The sequence below is a fragment of the Nannospalax galili genome, unplaced genomic scaffold (genome assembly GCF_000622305.1).
Source record: "Nannospalax galili isolate Female #2095 unplaced genomic scaffold, S.galili_v1.0 scaffold370, whole genome shotgun sequence".
Classification (NCBI taxonomy): domain Eukaryota; kingdom Metazoa; phylum Chordata; class Mammalia; order Rodentia; family Spalacidae; genus Nannospalax; species Nannospalax galili.
In genome coordinates, this window is record NW_008329335.1 from 3,865,286 (window position 1) to 3,880,864 (window position 15,579).

Sequence of the window (15,579 nt, forward strand, 5' to 3'; positions counted from 1 at the left end):
CTGTGGTTCTTGTCTTTGAGCCGATTTATATGATTTATGATGTTTATTGACTTACGTATATTGAACCACCCCTGCATTGCTGGGATAAAACTGACTTGATCATGGTGGATGATTTTTTGGATGTGTGTCTGTTTGAGGTTTGCAAGTATCATGTTGACAATTTTTGCATCTATGTTCATTAGGATTTGGGTCTATAGTTTTCTTTTTTGGTTGTATCTTTACCTGGCTTTGGTATTAAAGTGATGATGGCTTCATAGAAGGAATTTGGAAGTTCTTCCTCCATTTACATCTTTTTGAATAAATTAAGTAGTAATGGATGTAGATCTTCTTTAAACGTCTGATAGAATTCTGCTGTAAGGCCATCTGGTCGTTGGCTTTTTTTAGTCAGGAGGTTTTGTATTACTGTTTCAATTTCTTTTTGTGTTATGAGTCTGTTTAAGCTGTGAATCTCTTCTTGATTTAGTTTTGGTAGTTCCCATGCCTTTAAATATCCATCCATTTCATCTCTGATTTTGTTGATATGGAGGTGCTCTTTCTTTCTTTTGGTTAACTGGGCTAGTGGTCTGTCAATCTTGTTTATCTTTTCAAAGAACCAGCTCTTGGATTCATTCATTCTTTGTATTGTTTTCTTTGTTTTGATTTCACTAATTACTGCCCTGGTTTTTGTTTTTCTTCTTGTCTGCTGGGTTTGGGTTTAATTTGTTGTTGTTTTTCAAGTTTCCTGAGTTGCAATGTTAAGACATTTATTTGTGTTCTTTCTGATTTTTTCATGTAGGCACTTAGAGCTATAAAATTCCCTCCAAGGACAGCTTTCAGAGTGTCCCAGAGGTTTTGTAGTGTTGTATTGTCCTTTTCATTTAATTCCAGGAATACTTTTATTTCTTTCTTAATTTCTCTTTTGACCCATTCATCATTCAGGAGTGTGTTTAATCTCCATGTGTTCGTGTGGTGATTTTGGCTTCTTCGGGTGTTGATTGTAAGCTTTATTGCATTGTGGTCTGATAGAACACATGGAATTATTTCAGTCTTTTTGTATTTGCTGATCTTTGTTTTGTGCCCCAGTATATGGTCGATTTTGGAGAAAGTTCCATGGGGTGCTGAGTAGAAAGTATGTCCTTTGGTGTTTGGGTGGAATTTTATTGTTCCTTTGATCAGAATGAAGTGACCATTTTTATCTCTTCTGATTAGTTTTAGTTTATAATCTATTTGGTCAGATATTAGAATTGCAACACCTCATTTTTCTTAGTACCATTCACTTGGAATATTTTTTTCCATCCTTTCACCTTAAGATAGTGTCTGTCCTTGAAAGTGAGATAAGTTTCTTGCAGACAACAAAAAGATGGGTTTTGTTTCTTAATCCATTCACTTAGTCTGTGTCTTTTGACTGGGGAATTCAGTCTGTTAATATTTAAAGTTATTTAATGAAAGATCTGTATTGAATCCTGTCATTTTTATTTCTGTTTGCATGCTTGATATAGCTGTATTTTTCCACAGTTATAACTTCATTAAATTTCTTTTGGCAACCCCTTGGGTATAGTCATACCTTTCTTCAGCTCTTTATATTGCTTCCAGAACTCTGTGAAGGGCTGGTATGTGGACATGAATTCCTTCAGCCTATTTATGTCATGGAAGATTTTTCTTTCCCCTTCAACTATAATAGATATTTTGGCTGGGTATAGTAATCTGGATTGGCATCTGTGGTCATTTAAAACTGGGAATACTTTGGTCCAGACTCTTCTGGCTTTCATAGTTTGCACTGAAAAATCAGCTGTAATCCTAATGGGTTTTCCTTTATATGTGACTTGTTGTTTCTCTTTTGCAGATTTCAGTATTGTCTCTTTTTTCTGTATGCTTATTGTTTTTACTATGATGTGTCATAGTGAGTTTCTTTTCTGGTCCTGTCTGTTTGGTGTTCTGTATGCTTCTCGTATTTGTGTGGGCATGTCTTTCTTTAATTTTGGGAAATTTTCCTCTACAATTCTGTTGAAGATCTAGTCCATGCCATTATCTTGGGATTCTTCTCCTTCCTGTATGCTTATAATGCATAAGTTTGGTCTTTTTATGGTGTCACACAGTTCCTGCATATTCCATTCTGCTTTCTTAAATTTTTCATAGTCTTTGCTTGGGTGGTCTAGTTCATCCACTTTATCTTCCAGTCTTGATATTCTGCTTTCCATTTTATTCATCATATTGGTGAGGTTTTCTCCTGTCATTTCTAATTGGCTTACTGAGTGTTTCACTTCCTTCTTCATTTCAGCATGAGTAGTCTTCAATATTTCTAGTTCTTTTCTGAATTCATTCAGAAATTTATCCCTATCTTCCTTCAGTTCTTTGATTTTTTTGTGTGTTCTTTAAATTCACTGAATTCTTTTATCATGTTTATAATTGTTATTTTGAGTTCCATGTCCTGTCCTTATCTCTAGGGCATTCTCATTGTACTCCTCTAGAGGACTATTGATATTTGGTGGGGATATGTTATTTTGATTTTTCATGTTATTACTTTTCTCTGTGACTTTGGCATGTGGATTTCTTTTGTAGATTCTGGCTCTTCTATGAGACTCAAGCTTTCCTTTGTTGAGTTTAGTTCTGCTTATTTTTGTAAACTTTATTGGGCATGACAAGCTGGTTCATCTAAGATTCTGGTTCTCTCTTTTGCTTTTATATTGGAGTGGCTGGATTGCTTCTGTCTTCCGGAGTTCCCACAGAGGCCCAAGTCAGATGAGGATCATTTGCTCTCAGGCTTTCTCTTAAGGTCTGGATCCCACCAGGAAAGATTTTGGTCTCAGGAATTTGGGGGTTGGACTGGCGTGGGAGCCTGGCCCAGGAAAGATGCTTGTCTAGGGCAGCTGGTGGCCATGACACTCAGAGGTGCAAAGGGAGATGGGGTGGGAAGAGGCCCCAAGGTCTCCTGGGCACTGCACTGAGGAACTGGGTTGGTCTAGATACAAAGGATCAGTAAGATAAAAGGTCAACCCCTGCCTTCAGGAGAGAGGCTGGTGGGTTGTGCAGCCCAGGGAAGCAGAGGGAGGTGAGGGCAGGACCAGGCCCAGGGAGCTCTTGGGGATCTCGAGAAGGAACTGGGTCTGTCTGGGTGCAAGGGATCAGGAAGCAGTGGTGACCCTGGTCTTAGAGGTCAGCCCCCAGGTCCAGGAAAGAGGCTGGTGGGGCTGTGAAGCCCAGGAAAGCAGAGGGAGGTGAGGGTGGGACCAGGCCCAGAGGACTCCTAGGGACCTCAAGAAGGAATTGGGTTGGTCTGGATGCAAAGGATCAGGAAGAGGTGGTGGTTCCCCATTGTCTGGGGCACCAAGACAAGGAATGGGACAGGGCCCAAGCTAGGAGGAAAGACTGGCAGGGGAGATGGGAGGGTGAATGAGCCTGGAGGAGTCAAGGGGTGGAGAGCTCGATGGACTTACCCCCAGAGAGGCCAGCAGGTTGTGCAGGCCCAGGGAACTGCATCTATATTTTTATATAACCTGCTTCAGGTTATCTCTGGAAAATAGTTAAAAACTGCCTCTCTTTGGAATTAAAAAGAAAAGAAACTAAACCAGTAGCACTACTGGTTATGATTAAGCTCTTATATGTTTAAAAAAAAAAAAAAAAAAAAAAAAGAATGTGTCTAGGGTTATGCACTTGAGCCCTCTCTGGTCAGGACTGAAACTGTCCCTGGAAATCCAGGGAAGAGCCATCTGTCCAGGAAGACCCTGCCATCTGGGGCAGACTTGGGCAGGGCAGGTGCCCTGCCTGCAGGCTCTGCCCAGGTCTAGAATTGGCAGTTTCTCTTCCACTATGGTTTTGCCAAAGACTTTTAATAACATTTTTTTTGTGGGTTTTTTTGTTTTGTTTTGTTTTGTTTTTGTTTGTTTGTTTTTTGTCTTTTTGAGACAGGGTCTTTCTGTAGTCCCAGCTGACCTGAACTCACTATGCAGACCAGGCTGGCCTTGAACTCACAAGGATCCACTTGCCTCTGCCTCCCGAGTGCTGGGATTAATAGCATTTTTTTAAAGTTCAAAGTGACTAAGTAAAATGTTTTTATCAGTGACCAAATTAGAATGTGTTTAATATAGTAGATTTAAAAGCAGTTTTAATATAAGACAAACTGATAGAAAACCTCTATCACTTTTAAAGGAAGTGGATCCCTGAATTCCACAAGATAATACTTAAGATAATAACTGACCTTGTTTTAGTGACTATTTTGTTTTTAATTATGTTGATAATGATTTACTAGGTCAGTACCTAGATCATGTATATTTTGTGCTACTGTTATAAGGTTTAAGATAGTTTATGTTTATTCATATTTATACACTTGTTTCCCATGTCAGGCATTTGATCTCTGTGGTGACAGGACAGTGTTTGTGACGGATAGCTCATCTGGACAATTTCAATTTGTAACAGTAACAAGCACTAAGCTTTAGATTGTAAACTGCCCTGGTCAGCTTTTCCTGAGGAGTGTGAACAGAGCTCTGCAGCTCCAGGACTAACATTCCAGACTGGAGTGGTGGCAGTTATGGGGCTGCTATGCAATGACTGGGAGAAGCAGGAGGTAGTGCCCACTGTGTTCCATAAAGGGAGCTTTGCTGAGCCCCTGCTCTTCTAAGACTAGGCTGGGCTCTTGAGGATAGGTATTCAGGGAGAGAACCAAAGAATTTCCCTAGAGGGGCTGCATCTCCCATTCATCCCAGCCCTCCTGGGAGCTGGGGCCTCCAAGACCTCTCCTGGATGGGAAGGGTTAAGGAGGGAAGAGATGGGCTCAAGGCACATAAGTGGGTGACAGAAGATAGAGCCTTGGGTTTAGGAACTGAGGCCCTGTAGTGATGGGCTCACCATTGTCCTGTTGCCTGTTGTCATTTGACTCTGTAGTGTTAAATATTAGCAATAAATGATGGTGTTGCAGTTTTGTGTACCTAGTTGGCAGATCTTCCCCGCCCCCATGTGAATGAGCATGTGGATTAACTTATGGAAGCCCCTATGTGCATTTCTTTTCAGCCATTAGTTGAGAATGTTGTGTGAATGGAATCTTCTTAGCCTAGAAGGTCATATTTATGTTGCATACCCATTTACTTGTGGTGAATTGTTTAAAGTTGCTAACACTTTTTTAAGTTTTTGTACCCTACAGCATTTATGCAGTGGTTTAAAAAATTCATGGAATTATTTTTTATCAGTATGGGAATTAAATAAAACTTTGAATGAATTTTTTTAAAAAAGAAAGAATGAAAGAAGAAGGAGGAGGAGGAAGAAGAAGGAGGAGGAGAAGAAGAAGGAGAAGAAAAGAGAAGAAGAAGAAGAAGAAGAAGAAGAAGAAGAAGAAGAAGAAGAAGAAGAAGAAGGAAAGAAAGAAAGAAAAGAAGAAGAAGAAGAAGAAGAAGAAGAAGAAGAAGAAGAAGAAGAAGAAGAAGAAGAAGAAGAAGAAGAAGAAGAAGAAGAAGAAGAAGAAGAAGAAGAAGAAGAAGAAGAAGAAGAAGAAGAAGAAGAAGAAGAAAAGAAAGAAAGAAAGAAAGAAAGAAAGAAAGAAAGAAAGAAAGAAAAGAAGAAGCATCCTGATGATAAACACCCATTCATCATTTAGTCTTACAGCCTATTGACTCCATGCACTGCATTCACTCTGAGCATATCTATAACAACACTCAACTTCTTTTTCCATTTTCTAGTGGCAGGAATGACAGCTTCTACTTCTCTCAGGGAGCTAGTCTTAGTAAATCTAATTTCTTTTTGACTAATTCTCTTCTCCTGGGTTTTTGTCTTTCTAGTGGGGACTATATGGACTTTGACTTATTAACAATGTTACACTTCAAATTGAAAATCCTCTTCCTAGAACTTCTGAAATATTCCTGTGATGGCCAGCAGTAATTGACTTGATCAGTTGCATATGTAACTTTTGTTGAATAATTAACATGTGAGATGTTTTAACTATGGCTTTGGAAAGAAGTCACAAAACCTGAAAGCAATTCAAAAGTTAATCATTTTTAGAGATTCAGGTAGAATAAATAATGGAAATTCAAGTAAGAATAAAAATGTTAAATCAAGAGAACACTGCTATTGAAAAAGCCTTGTAGAAGTTGGAAGTGCAAAAGTTATCTCCTTATATGAGGTTCCAATTTATTTTTCAGGATTTGTAAAACAAAAAAGAAAAAAGATGCAACTCTGGCAAATAATAGGATTCTTCCATGGGCACATTTTCTTATTTAGTGGTATAGTAAGTACGTGAATCTTTGTGTCCCCTGAAGTTGTTTTACAGTACTCTGCACTGAACATCCCTGTCTCCCTGAGTATTTGGTCAGCTTGTGCCCTACTAAGCATAATAAATGCTTTCTGTTGTACAGAGATGGGGACCACCTTCCCTGAGAGTGCAGCATCTTATTATTTTCTCAAGAGATCTCTTGGATCCTCTGTTGCTTTCCTTAGACTTTGGGTTAAAATTTTTGCATATTCCCTACTACTGGCATCTAAAAGCTTGTCAATAACTAGTTATCTAATTCCACCTTTCTAGGCTGAGTGCCCAGCTCCAGAGCTACCAAAAAAAACTGTCCAGCTTTGGCAATTTTGTGGTCACTGGAAATTCTCAGTGTCCAAGGTGTGAAAACAGTGTCTTGGTTTCAGACTATCGGCAGTTTGATGAAGATAGCTATTCTTTGTTTCATTTCTCTAGTGGGGGTTGCACTGTTAGTGATTGGGAAAAAGAAAGATGTGGCCAGGTTTGAGAATACTTTGGATGCTGAACTTCCTGATGCCTCACACTTTTCAGAAGCACTTCTCCAAGGACTTTTTGGTTCATCAGACCTCATTAGCAATGCCGGTAAATCCATTCATAAAAATCTTTCACAGTATGCATAAGGCTTTATGCAGAACTTAAGGTGAAAGGGAATATGAGTGGCTCATTTTTTAGTGAAAGTTAATCAGCTCTACACTTTCATAATAGACATCCATGTAGATTGTGTAGAATTTAGAATTCTCAAGTCATCTCTCCTCTGTAAAAATAGTGGATTTAAAAGTTTTTAAAAGAAAATTTTCCATATCCTCAAACTATATAACAGTTGGTTCTATGATATTTTGAAGCATTTTCAGTCAAGTACTAATTACATAAGAAAAATATTTATATGCTCACTTCAAAAACTGCCAAAGAATTCAGATGCAGATGTCTCATACTTTTTCTCACTCCACCACGCCCAGCTTCTTTCTGCCATCGGATTGCTATGCATCTCTTCATTATCCATGAACTTACGCTGACATAATACTTTGGGTTTTTTTATATAAAATTATATATTATTGTATGTTTGTAGGATTACTAATATTCCACCTGCCAATTTGACTAGGAATATTGATTTCACAGTGTATACAATATTTACTTTTTGTACAACATGTGTAATTGTTCAGGAATTTGTGTTACATTTTACTTTAGTGATTATTAATTTCCTGAGTTTCCAAAAGGTACTATATATATATGTTTGATATGGTTTTTCTGTGCATTTCCAGTTATTTCTATGAAAACATAATTCCTCTCCTGTTTCATAACAGAGCTCAGGACTTCAAAGTATAGAACAAAATTAAGGCAATTATCTGTTTCATTTATATCATAAAATTACAAGGAAGAAAAATAAATTAATGAAAATATTAATTTTTAGAGTTATCAAATACTACCATTATTAGTCCCTTAATTGAAAACTTCAGCCTACTCTTCAAAAACCAAAAATGCTACAATTCTTCTAGTTAAAATTTCTGCAATATTTTACCAAAATATTTATTCATTTCATGAAGCTAATGATTCTCAAATTCCTGAAATTCTTTTTATTTATTATTTTAAAATTCTTTTTATGTGTATGAATGTATTGCCTACATATATTTAAGTACACCCAAGTTTTGCAATGCCCACGGAGGTCAGAAGACAGCATCAGATTCCTCTAGAACTAGGTTATGAATGGCTGTTAACCATCATGTGGATGCTGGGAATTGAACACTGATTCTCTACAAAAGCAATCACTACTCTTAACCACTGAGCCAGCTCTCCAGCCCCTGAAATTCTCTTTTTAATTAGCATGCAAAATATTAGATATTATTATAGCATCTTGAAATAGAGAGTGTTTTAGAAGGTTTTAAGTAGATTCTCCTCTGCGTGAATTTCCCCTACATTCCTGTCTCCCATTCATAACTTCCCCATCAATCTCTTTTCCTTTTTCATGTCACATGTGTCCTTTTGCTCGGAACTGTCTTTTCTTAGCACCTATTTTTGCCCAGTCTTGGTCTCCTTTCTAGTTGTTTAAACTTTACATTTACATCCATTTATATAAATATATGAATATATCATAGGCTAGGATATGCATAGGAGGGAGAACATGTCAGATTTGTCTTTCTGAGTTGGAGTGACCCTTGCTTAACATTATACTTTGCAAAGCCATTCATTTTCATGCAAATTTTATACTTTTATTTTTGTTTACAGCTGAATACATTTTCAATGTGTTTATATACTACAGTTTTATTATCAGTTCATCTGTTGATGGACATCTAGCCTGGTTCAATATCCTTCCTATTGTGAAGATAGTGTAGTTAACATGGATGTGCAAGTACTTTTGTGGAAGAATAGGGAGTCCATTGGTATATGCTCATGAGTGGTATAGAATGGAGATATTGTAGTTTTATTTAATTTTTTAATTATTCTTTCTTTGAGAATTTCATACATGAGTATCGTATTGCATTATTTCCATCTCTCCTAGTCCCGCTCCAACTCCTCCCATGTCCCTCACCTCACCAATCCCTCTCAATTTCTTGTCCTCTATTATTTATATATATATCATACATACATACATATCTATATATCCTGCACTGAGTTAATTCAGTGGTGCTCACGTGCACCTGTGTTTAGGGCTGTCCATTTGAGATTAGCTACCTCTCACAAGCTCGTCCCTGGAGAAACCTGGCTCTCCCTCCATTAGCAGTCATGGATTGCCTGGAGCTCTTCATCTTGAGGTGGGACACTGTCCAATTTTCCCCATCCATCTTGACCTGTCAACTGGTTTTGTCATTATGTAGATATTATAAGATTATCATACTGTGGAGATTTCATTGATAATGCTACCATATCATGTCTAGAATGCATTGAGAAGCAGCAAGTATCTTGTCCCTCTGGCACATTCTTTCTTTCCCCTCTTCTGCAATGTTCCCCAAGTGTAAAGTGTGGGAAGTTTGTATATATAAACTTATGTGTATCACATAAGGTTCTCATAATATCAAAAGCTACTATACAAGCTCCCAAAGGAGAAAAATAATCAATGACTGTACCAAGCTGTAAAGCCTACAAACCATAACAATGACAAGCTCATCAAATTATCTCTATTGATGCAGTAGTGGCACTTTTATCTTTGTGGTAATTAATGGCTGCCTGTCTAATTGGACTCTGGCCCACTTGAGGAAGGAAATTTATGCAAAGCACTGTAAACGTAGCCAAGTACACATGGCTGGAGAGGTCATAGACCCTCGAGAACAAATTAATTCTGTTATTTCCCTAGATCAAAATAAGTTCTTACTATATTCTAAATACCTATACTTACATTACAGACACATATACCCCTCACCACACACAAAAATAGCTTCTTTTTGCAACAGATTGAGATGATTACAAAGTTCTACCACTGGTCAAATGCAGATAATAAGTTGTATTCACAAAATCAAAAGGAAAAAAGAAAAAAGAATGTTCCATACTGCTTTCCATACTGGTTGTACTAGTTTATAGCACTGCAAGCAGTGATACATAAGGATTTCTTTTTCTGCTCATCCTTGCCAGCATTTACTGTCAGATTTCTTGATGGTAAACATTCTGATTGAAGCAAGGTATTATCTCATAGTAGTTTTAATTTGCATTCCCCAATGACCAGGGATGTGAAATACATTTAAAATTACTTCTTGCCTATTTATGCTTTCTTTGAGAACAGTCCGTTAATTTCATTACCGTATTTGTTGATTGGCAGTTTGGGGTTTGAGTGCTTAACAATTCTTTATAAATTTTCATATTGGTCCCCATCTGAAGTATGGTTGAAATGATTTTTCTCCTATTTTCTGGACAATAAGTCTTCTCTACTCACAGGGGTTTTGTTGTTGTTGTTGTTGTTGTTATTTGGTTGGTTTGGTTTGGGGGGGTTGCTGTTCAGGAATTTTTACTTCTATTCGTTTATTCTTGGACTATTTCTCATGCTGTTGGGGTTCTGTTCAGAAAGTTCTTGTCTAAACCTATATCCTGAAGTTTATTCCAATGTTTTCCTCTACTAATTTTCAGCATTTTGGATTTTAAAGCCACTGTTGCACTTTGAGTTGATTTTTGTAAGAGATGAAAAATATGAATCTGATTTCATTCTGCTGCAGTTGGATATCCAGTTTTGTTAATATCATTGTTGAATAGCTTGTCTTTTTTCCATTGCATGTTTTTGACACCTGAAATTCTTGATGGTCTCAGTTAATGTGATATTATGGTCAATCAAATAGAGTATTATAATTTACAGATTATGTGGTTACCTAAATGTTTTAATAATTTATCTTTTGATTGGGCAGTTATAATATTGAAATATCTTGCATGAAATTGTTTAATCCAATATAGTTTTCCAAATAATCATAAGACATAAGCTTACCTTTCCCTAGAACAAATAAATTATGCAGGTAGTCACTGTACAACTGGCCTAGACAGTAAAAAGGCATTCAAAGAAAAATAGAAATATTGGACATATGCGAAGGCAGAATACTGTAATTTGAATTTTAAATGTCTCCAAAATGTATTAAAGGCGTGATCCCAAGCCTATCCTTTTGTTGGAAGGTGGTGGAGCATTATCAAGTAGGCCTTACTGGAGAAAAGTTAGGCCATTGGAGGCAAAGCCTCACAGTTGATTTTTGGACCCTGGCCTCTTCAGTGCTTTTGCCTCCCAGTCACCATGAGGTAAATAATCTACCTCCAGCAGTCTTCCACAATGATTTACTGTGCAAGCACAGACACAAGCAATGGGAAGGATCAGTCACAGATTAAACTTACATAATACTGGTTCCAAATACACTGTCCATCTTGATAAGTTGAATATGTCATAAATTACCTCTTGCAATGTGAATCTGACTGACATGGAATTTCAGATATTTGTTACAGTTACAACGGTTGCAAACACTCTTTCCCGTTCTCTAGAGTTTCACTTCACTCTGCTTTACAGTGATTTCTTCCACTGTAAAACAAGTTTTCATTTAAACTGCACCTGTCATTGCTAAATATATCCAGATATTTTTAATGAATTTTCTTTTACTGTGTTCATCCCATTTCAAGTTCTCCACCAGAAGAAATATGCAACATTCTCAGTTATAATTTAGGCTTGGCAAATATTACTAAGAAATTGATAATTCAGTGCTTAAATATTGTCACCTGTATTTTTTCTGACACCATTTGTTATCAGGGACTTTTCTATATTTTTGTTTTACTTCATTTGAAATTGACTTTTTTGAGATATTTGAGGGTAAATATCTATCTTTTTCCAAATAAATAAGTAGATAATCTTTGCCATCTCTGGTGAGTTGAATGACAATGTCGCCCATAGGCTACAAGTATTTGGACATTTTGTCCACAGTTGGTGGCGCTGTTTTGGGAGGTCTTAGAAGGTGCTGTTATGCTGGTGGAAGCATGTCACTGGGGGCAGGCTTAGAGAGTTCTTAAGCCTTGCCAGATCTTGAGTTTCTCTCTTACTTCCTGTGCCCACTTGAAGATGTGAGTGCCCTACTTGCTGCTCCAGCTGCCTCCTGCCATGCCTCCCCACCATGATGAACTCTTATCCCTCTAGAACTGTAAGCCCAAATAAACTTTTCCTTCTGTAAGTTTCCTTGGTCATGGTGTTTTATCACAGCAACAGAAAAGTAACTAAAACAGATTCAAAACGAATCATTTCTCTTTTAAGTTGTTCTCACAGGTATTTTGGTTACAGTCATGAGAAAAATTTACTGCCTTAACTTTAACTATCATCTTAGCTCAGCCTAGCATCATATGAGAGGAAAGCCTCAATTGAGAGATTTCCTAGATCAGAATGACCCATGGGCATGTCTGTTGGGGATTGTTTGAATTGTTAATTGATGCAGTAGGGCCCAGCCCACTGTGGGCAGCACCATTCCCTAGGCAGGTGGTCCTGGGCTGTGTAAGAAAGCTAGTTGAGCATGAGCCTGTGAGGGAGCCAGCAAGCAGCATCCTCCATGGTTTCTGCTTTATGTTCCTGCTTGAGTTCCTGCCCTGACTTCCCTCAGTGACAGACTATGACCTGCAATCTGAAATAAATCCTTTCTTCCCCTAATGTACTTCTGCTCAGAATGTTTTTTATAGTGACATAATGAAACTAGAACACAAACCAAAACAGAAATCAGAAATAATAAGGTAGATAAAGTAGAATAATTATAATAATATCTCTTAATAAAAGTTATATAAATGGCTCCCTTCCTCTTAAGGCACAGGAGAGAAATAATATTTTCAGACTATGATTGACTGTGGGTAACTGAACATGTGGAAAATATAAGCTCACATAAATGAGGGCTACTGTATTTTAGAATACTTGAAACTATAGGGTAATGGGAAAACAGCATGTGTACCTATAGCATATAATATATCAAAACGGGCTAGAGGGATGGCTCAGCAGTTAAGAGTACTTGCTGCTCTTGCAAAGGACCAATGTTCACTTCTAAGTACCCAAATGGCAGCTAACAACCACCTGTACCTGCAGATCCAGAAATCTGATGCCCTCTTCTGGACCCAATAGGTACTGCACACATGTGTCATACATATATGCAGACACATACACATATGAAGCCCATTTTATTATTTGATTCACTGACAGATGAAATAATGCAAGTTTGGTGACAATGATCAAGGGAATAACACATTCAGACAGAGTAAGGGCAGAGACTGTAGTTTACAAACCAAAGTTCAGCTATGGCAGCTCACACCTGTAACCCCAAGCTACTACAGGCTGAGGCACAAGAATGAGTATGAAGCCAGCCTGGAATGCAGCGTGAGCTCCAGGTCAGCCTGAACTATATAGCAAGACCTTGTCAAAAATATACAAAACAGGGGTTGGAGAGATGGCTCAGTGGTTAAGAGCACTTACTGCTGTTGCAAAGGACTGGATTTCAGTTCCCAGCACCACCTGTAACTCCAGCTCCAGGGGATCTGACTCTGTTTTCTGGCCTCTGAGGACACTGAACTCACGTGCACATACCCCAATCCACACACACATGTAAACATAATTAAACATTGAATATATCTTTAAAAGACACAAAAGAAGCAATATGAAAAGCAATGAATTAAGACAGGAAGCATTCAAAGCTACAGGGCGACTGCTCAGGTGCAAAAGAGGGTTACAGTGTCTCTTTTTGCAGAAAAATAATCATCTATGTGTGCCTTTTGCTTTTTTTTTTTTTCAATTGAAATGAGGTCTTGCTATTTAGCCCAGGCAACCTGTACCTGGTGATACTCCTGTCTCAGTCTCTTGAGTGCTGTGATTATAGGAGTGTGCCACCCTGCCTGGCTATGTGGGCAGCTCTACTTAACTTACTGCCTTTCTGCATCAGATGAGGAATTGTCGAGGCTGGCTCAGATGATGGAGGCAAAGAGAAAGGGCCTAGTTCTGGCCTGGCTCTCTGTAGTGTGTGTCCTTCCCCAGGCTGACTCTGGAGGGAGCCATGCTCCATGTGTACCATACCTTCTCCCTCTGGTCCTCTCCAGTCTTGGATAATTGAACAATTAAGTGATTGTTCCACTTCATAAACCAGGGTCCAGGGAGGCTCTGTGCAAATTGCTAAATCAAATTAGTTTTAAGCAGAAATGAGGTTTTATAATAATAAAAAAAGAAGAGCCAACTGAATGAAGGCCTGATGTGTTCTATGACAAGGGTCTGTGGAATGCAGCATTTCTCTGTGCAGTCACAGTTATAGTTGTTGGCAAATGTATTGGTTACCAATTCTCATTGCTATGATCAAATGCCTGTTAAAAGCAACTTAAGGAAGGGTTTACTTTGAAGGTGCAGTCCATCATGGTGGGAAGGCATGGTGGCAGAAGCTTGGGGCAGCCGCTCACATTGCATCCACAGTCAGGAAGCAGAGAGATGAATGGTGGTGCTCAGCTCACTTTCTCCTTTTTATTCAGTCCAGGACCCCAGCCCATGGGATGGTGCTGCCCACATTCAGGGTGGGTCTTCCCTCCTCAGTTAACCTATCTAGAAACTCCCTCACAGACACTCCCAGAGATTTGTTTCCTTGGTGACAATCAAGATTAACCATCACAGGGCTGGGGCTGGAGAGATGATTCAGTGGTTAAGAGCATTGCTGCTCTTCCAGAGGACCTGAGTTCAGTTCCCAGCCTCCATATGATGACTCATAGATGTAACTCCAGCTCCAGGGAATCTGATGCACTCCTCTGACTTCTGTGGGCATCTTCACTCAGTTGTGTAAACCCACACACAGACATACAATACACATAATTAAAAATAAATTTTTAATTAAAAAAGATCAACCTTTACAACTAATTAACCAGAAAAAAAAGCAGATTCTATGTGCTGGGCTCAAATTTTAATGCTTAATCTGTTAGTTCCCAGACAACTCTCAATGAAAACAGTCCTGCCCTGTATTAGCCAGGTGTAGTAGCACACACATGTAATCCCAGCACTCTAGAGATTGAGGCAGGAAGACCATGAGTCCAAGCCAGCCTGATCTACATGGTAGGACCCTGTCTCAAAAATCCAAAAACAAAAAAGAAAAATAGAACTGGCAGTATAATGTGTACAGCACAGACTTGCCAGCTCTTCTACCAGCTTATGAAGGGATTGTTACACTTTTATTTTGTAGTATAATTGTTATAACACAAAGATATAGGTTAGCTTGTGAAGGAGAAAACTGAGACCAATTACCCTTAAGAGTGAACTCTATTAAGAGAAAGCTTCATGATCACTAGGTGTGTTTGGTCAGGCCTTGAAGGAGAGAGCTTTGTGGTGGGGGTGTTCTAGTTTTACTTTGTTGGTATGATAAAAGACCCTGACCAAAAGCAACTTATGGAAAGAAAAGATTTAGTTAGCTTAAAATTATAGGTCACAGGCCATCACTGAGGGAAGTCAGAGCAGAACTCAAGCAGGAACTTGAAGCAGAAACCATGGAGGATGCTGCTTGCTGGCTCACTCACAGGCTCATGCTCAGCTAGCTTTCTCACACAGCCCAGGACCACCTGCCTAGGGAATGGTGCTGCCCACAGTGGGCTGGACCCTCCTACATCAATTAACAATCAAGATACTCTCCTACAGACATGCCCACAGGCCAATCTGATCTGGGAAATCCCTGAGTTGGTATTCCCTTCTCAGATGACTGGAGGATATGTCAAACTGATAGTTAAGACTGACTAGGACAGGGAGTTGGTGTAGCCAACTACATGATGCTCTAACATGACTGGCCTTGAAGGGAGAAAGAAGCTTCCTTTCAAAAACTTGGCAAAGAGCTTCATTAAGAAAGAGAACTTAAAGAAGTAAGAGAGACAGCTTCTCTGGAGAGCATGACATGGCACACTGGAGGGAGGGAGGGAGAGAGGGAGGGAGTGAGGGAAAG

At 38.7% G+C, this 15,579-nt stretch overlaps 1 pseudogene; it reads left to right on the forward strand.

Annotated features, from left to right (window-relative positions):
- The first annotated feature begins 6,130 nt into the window (after positions 1 to 6,130).
- The window catches only part of LOC103737263, a 22,489-nt pseudogene continuing 13,040 nt past the window's right edge, over positions 6,131 to 15,579 (forward strand).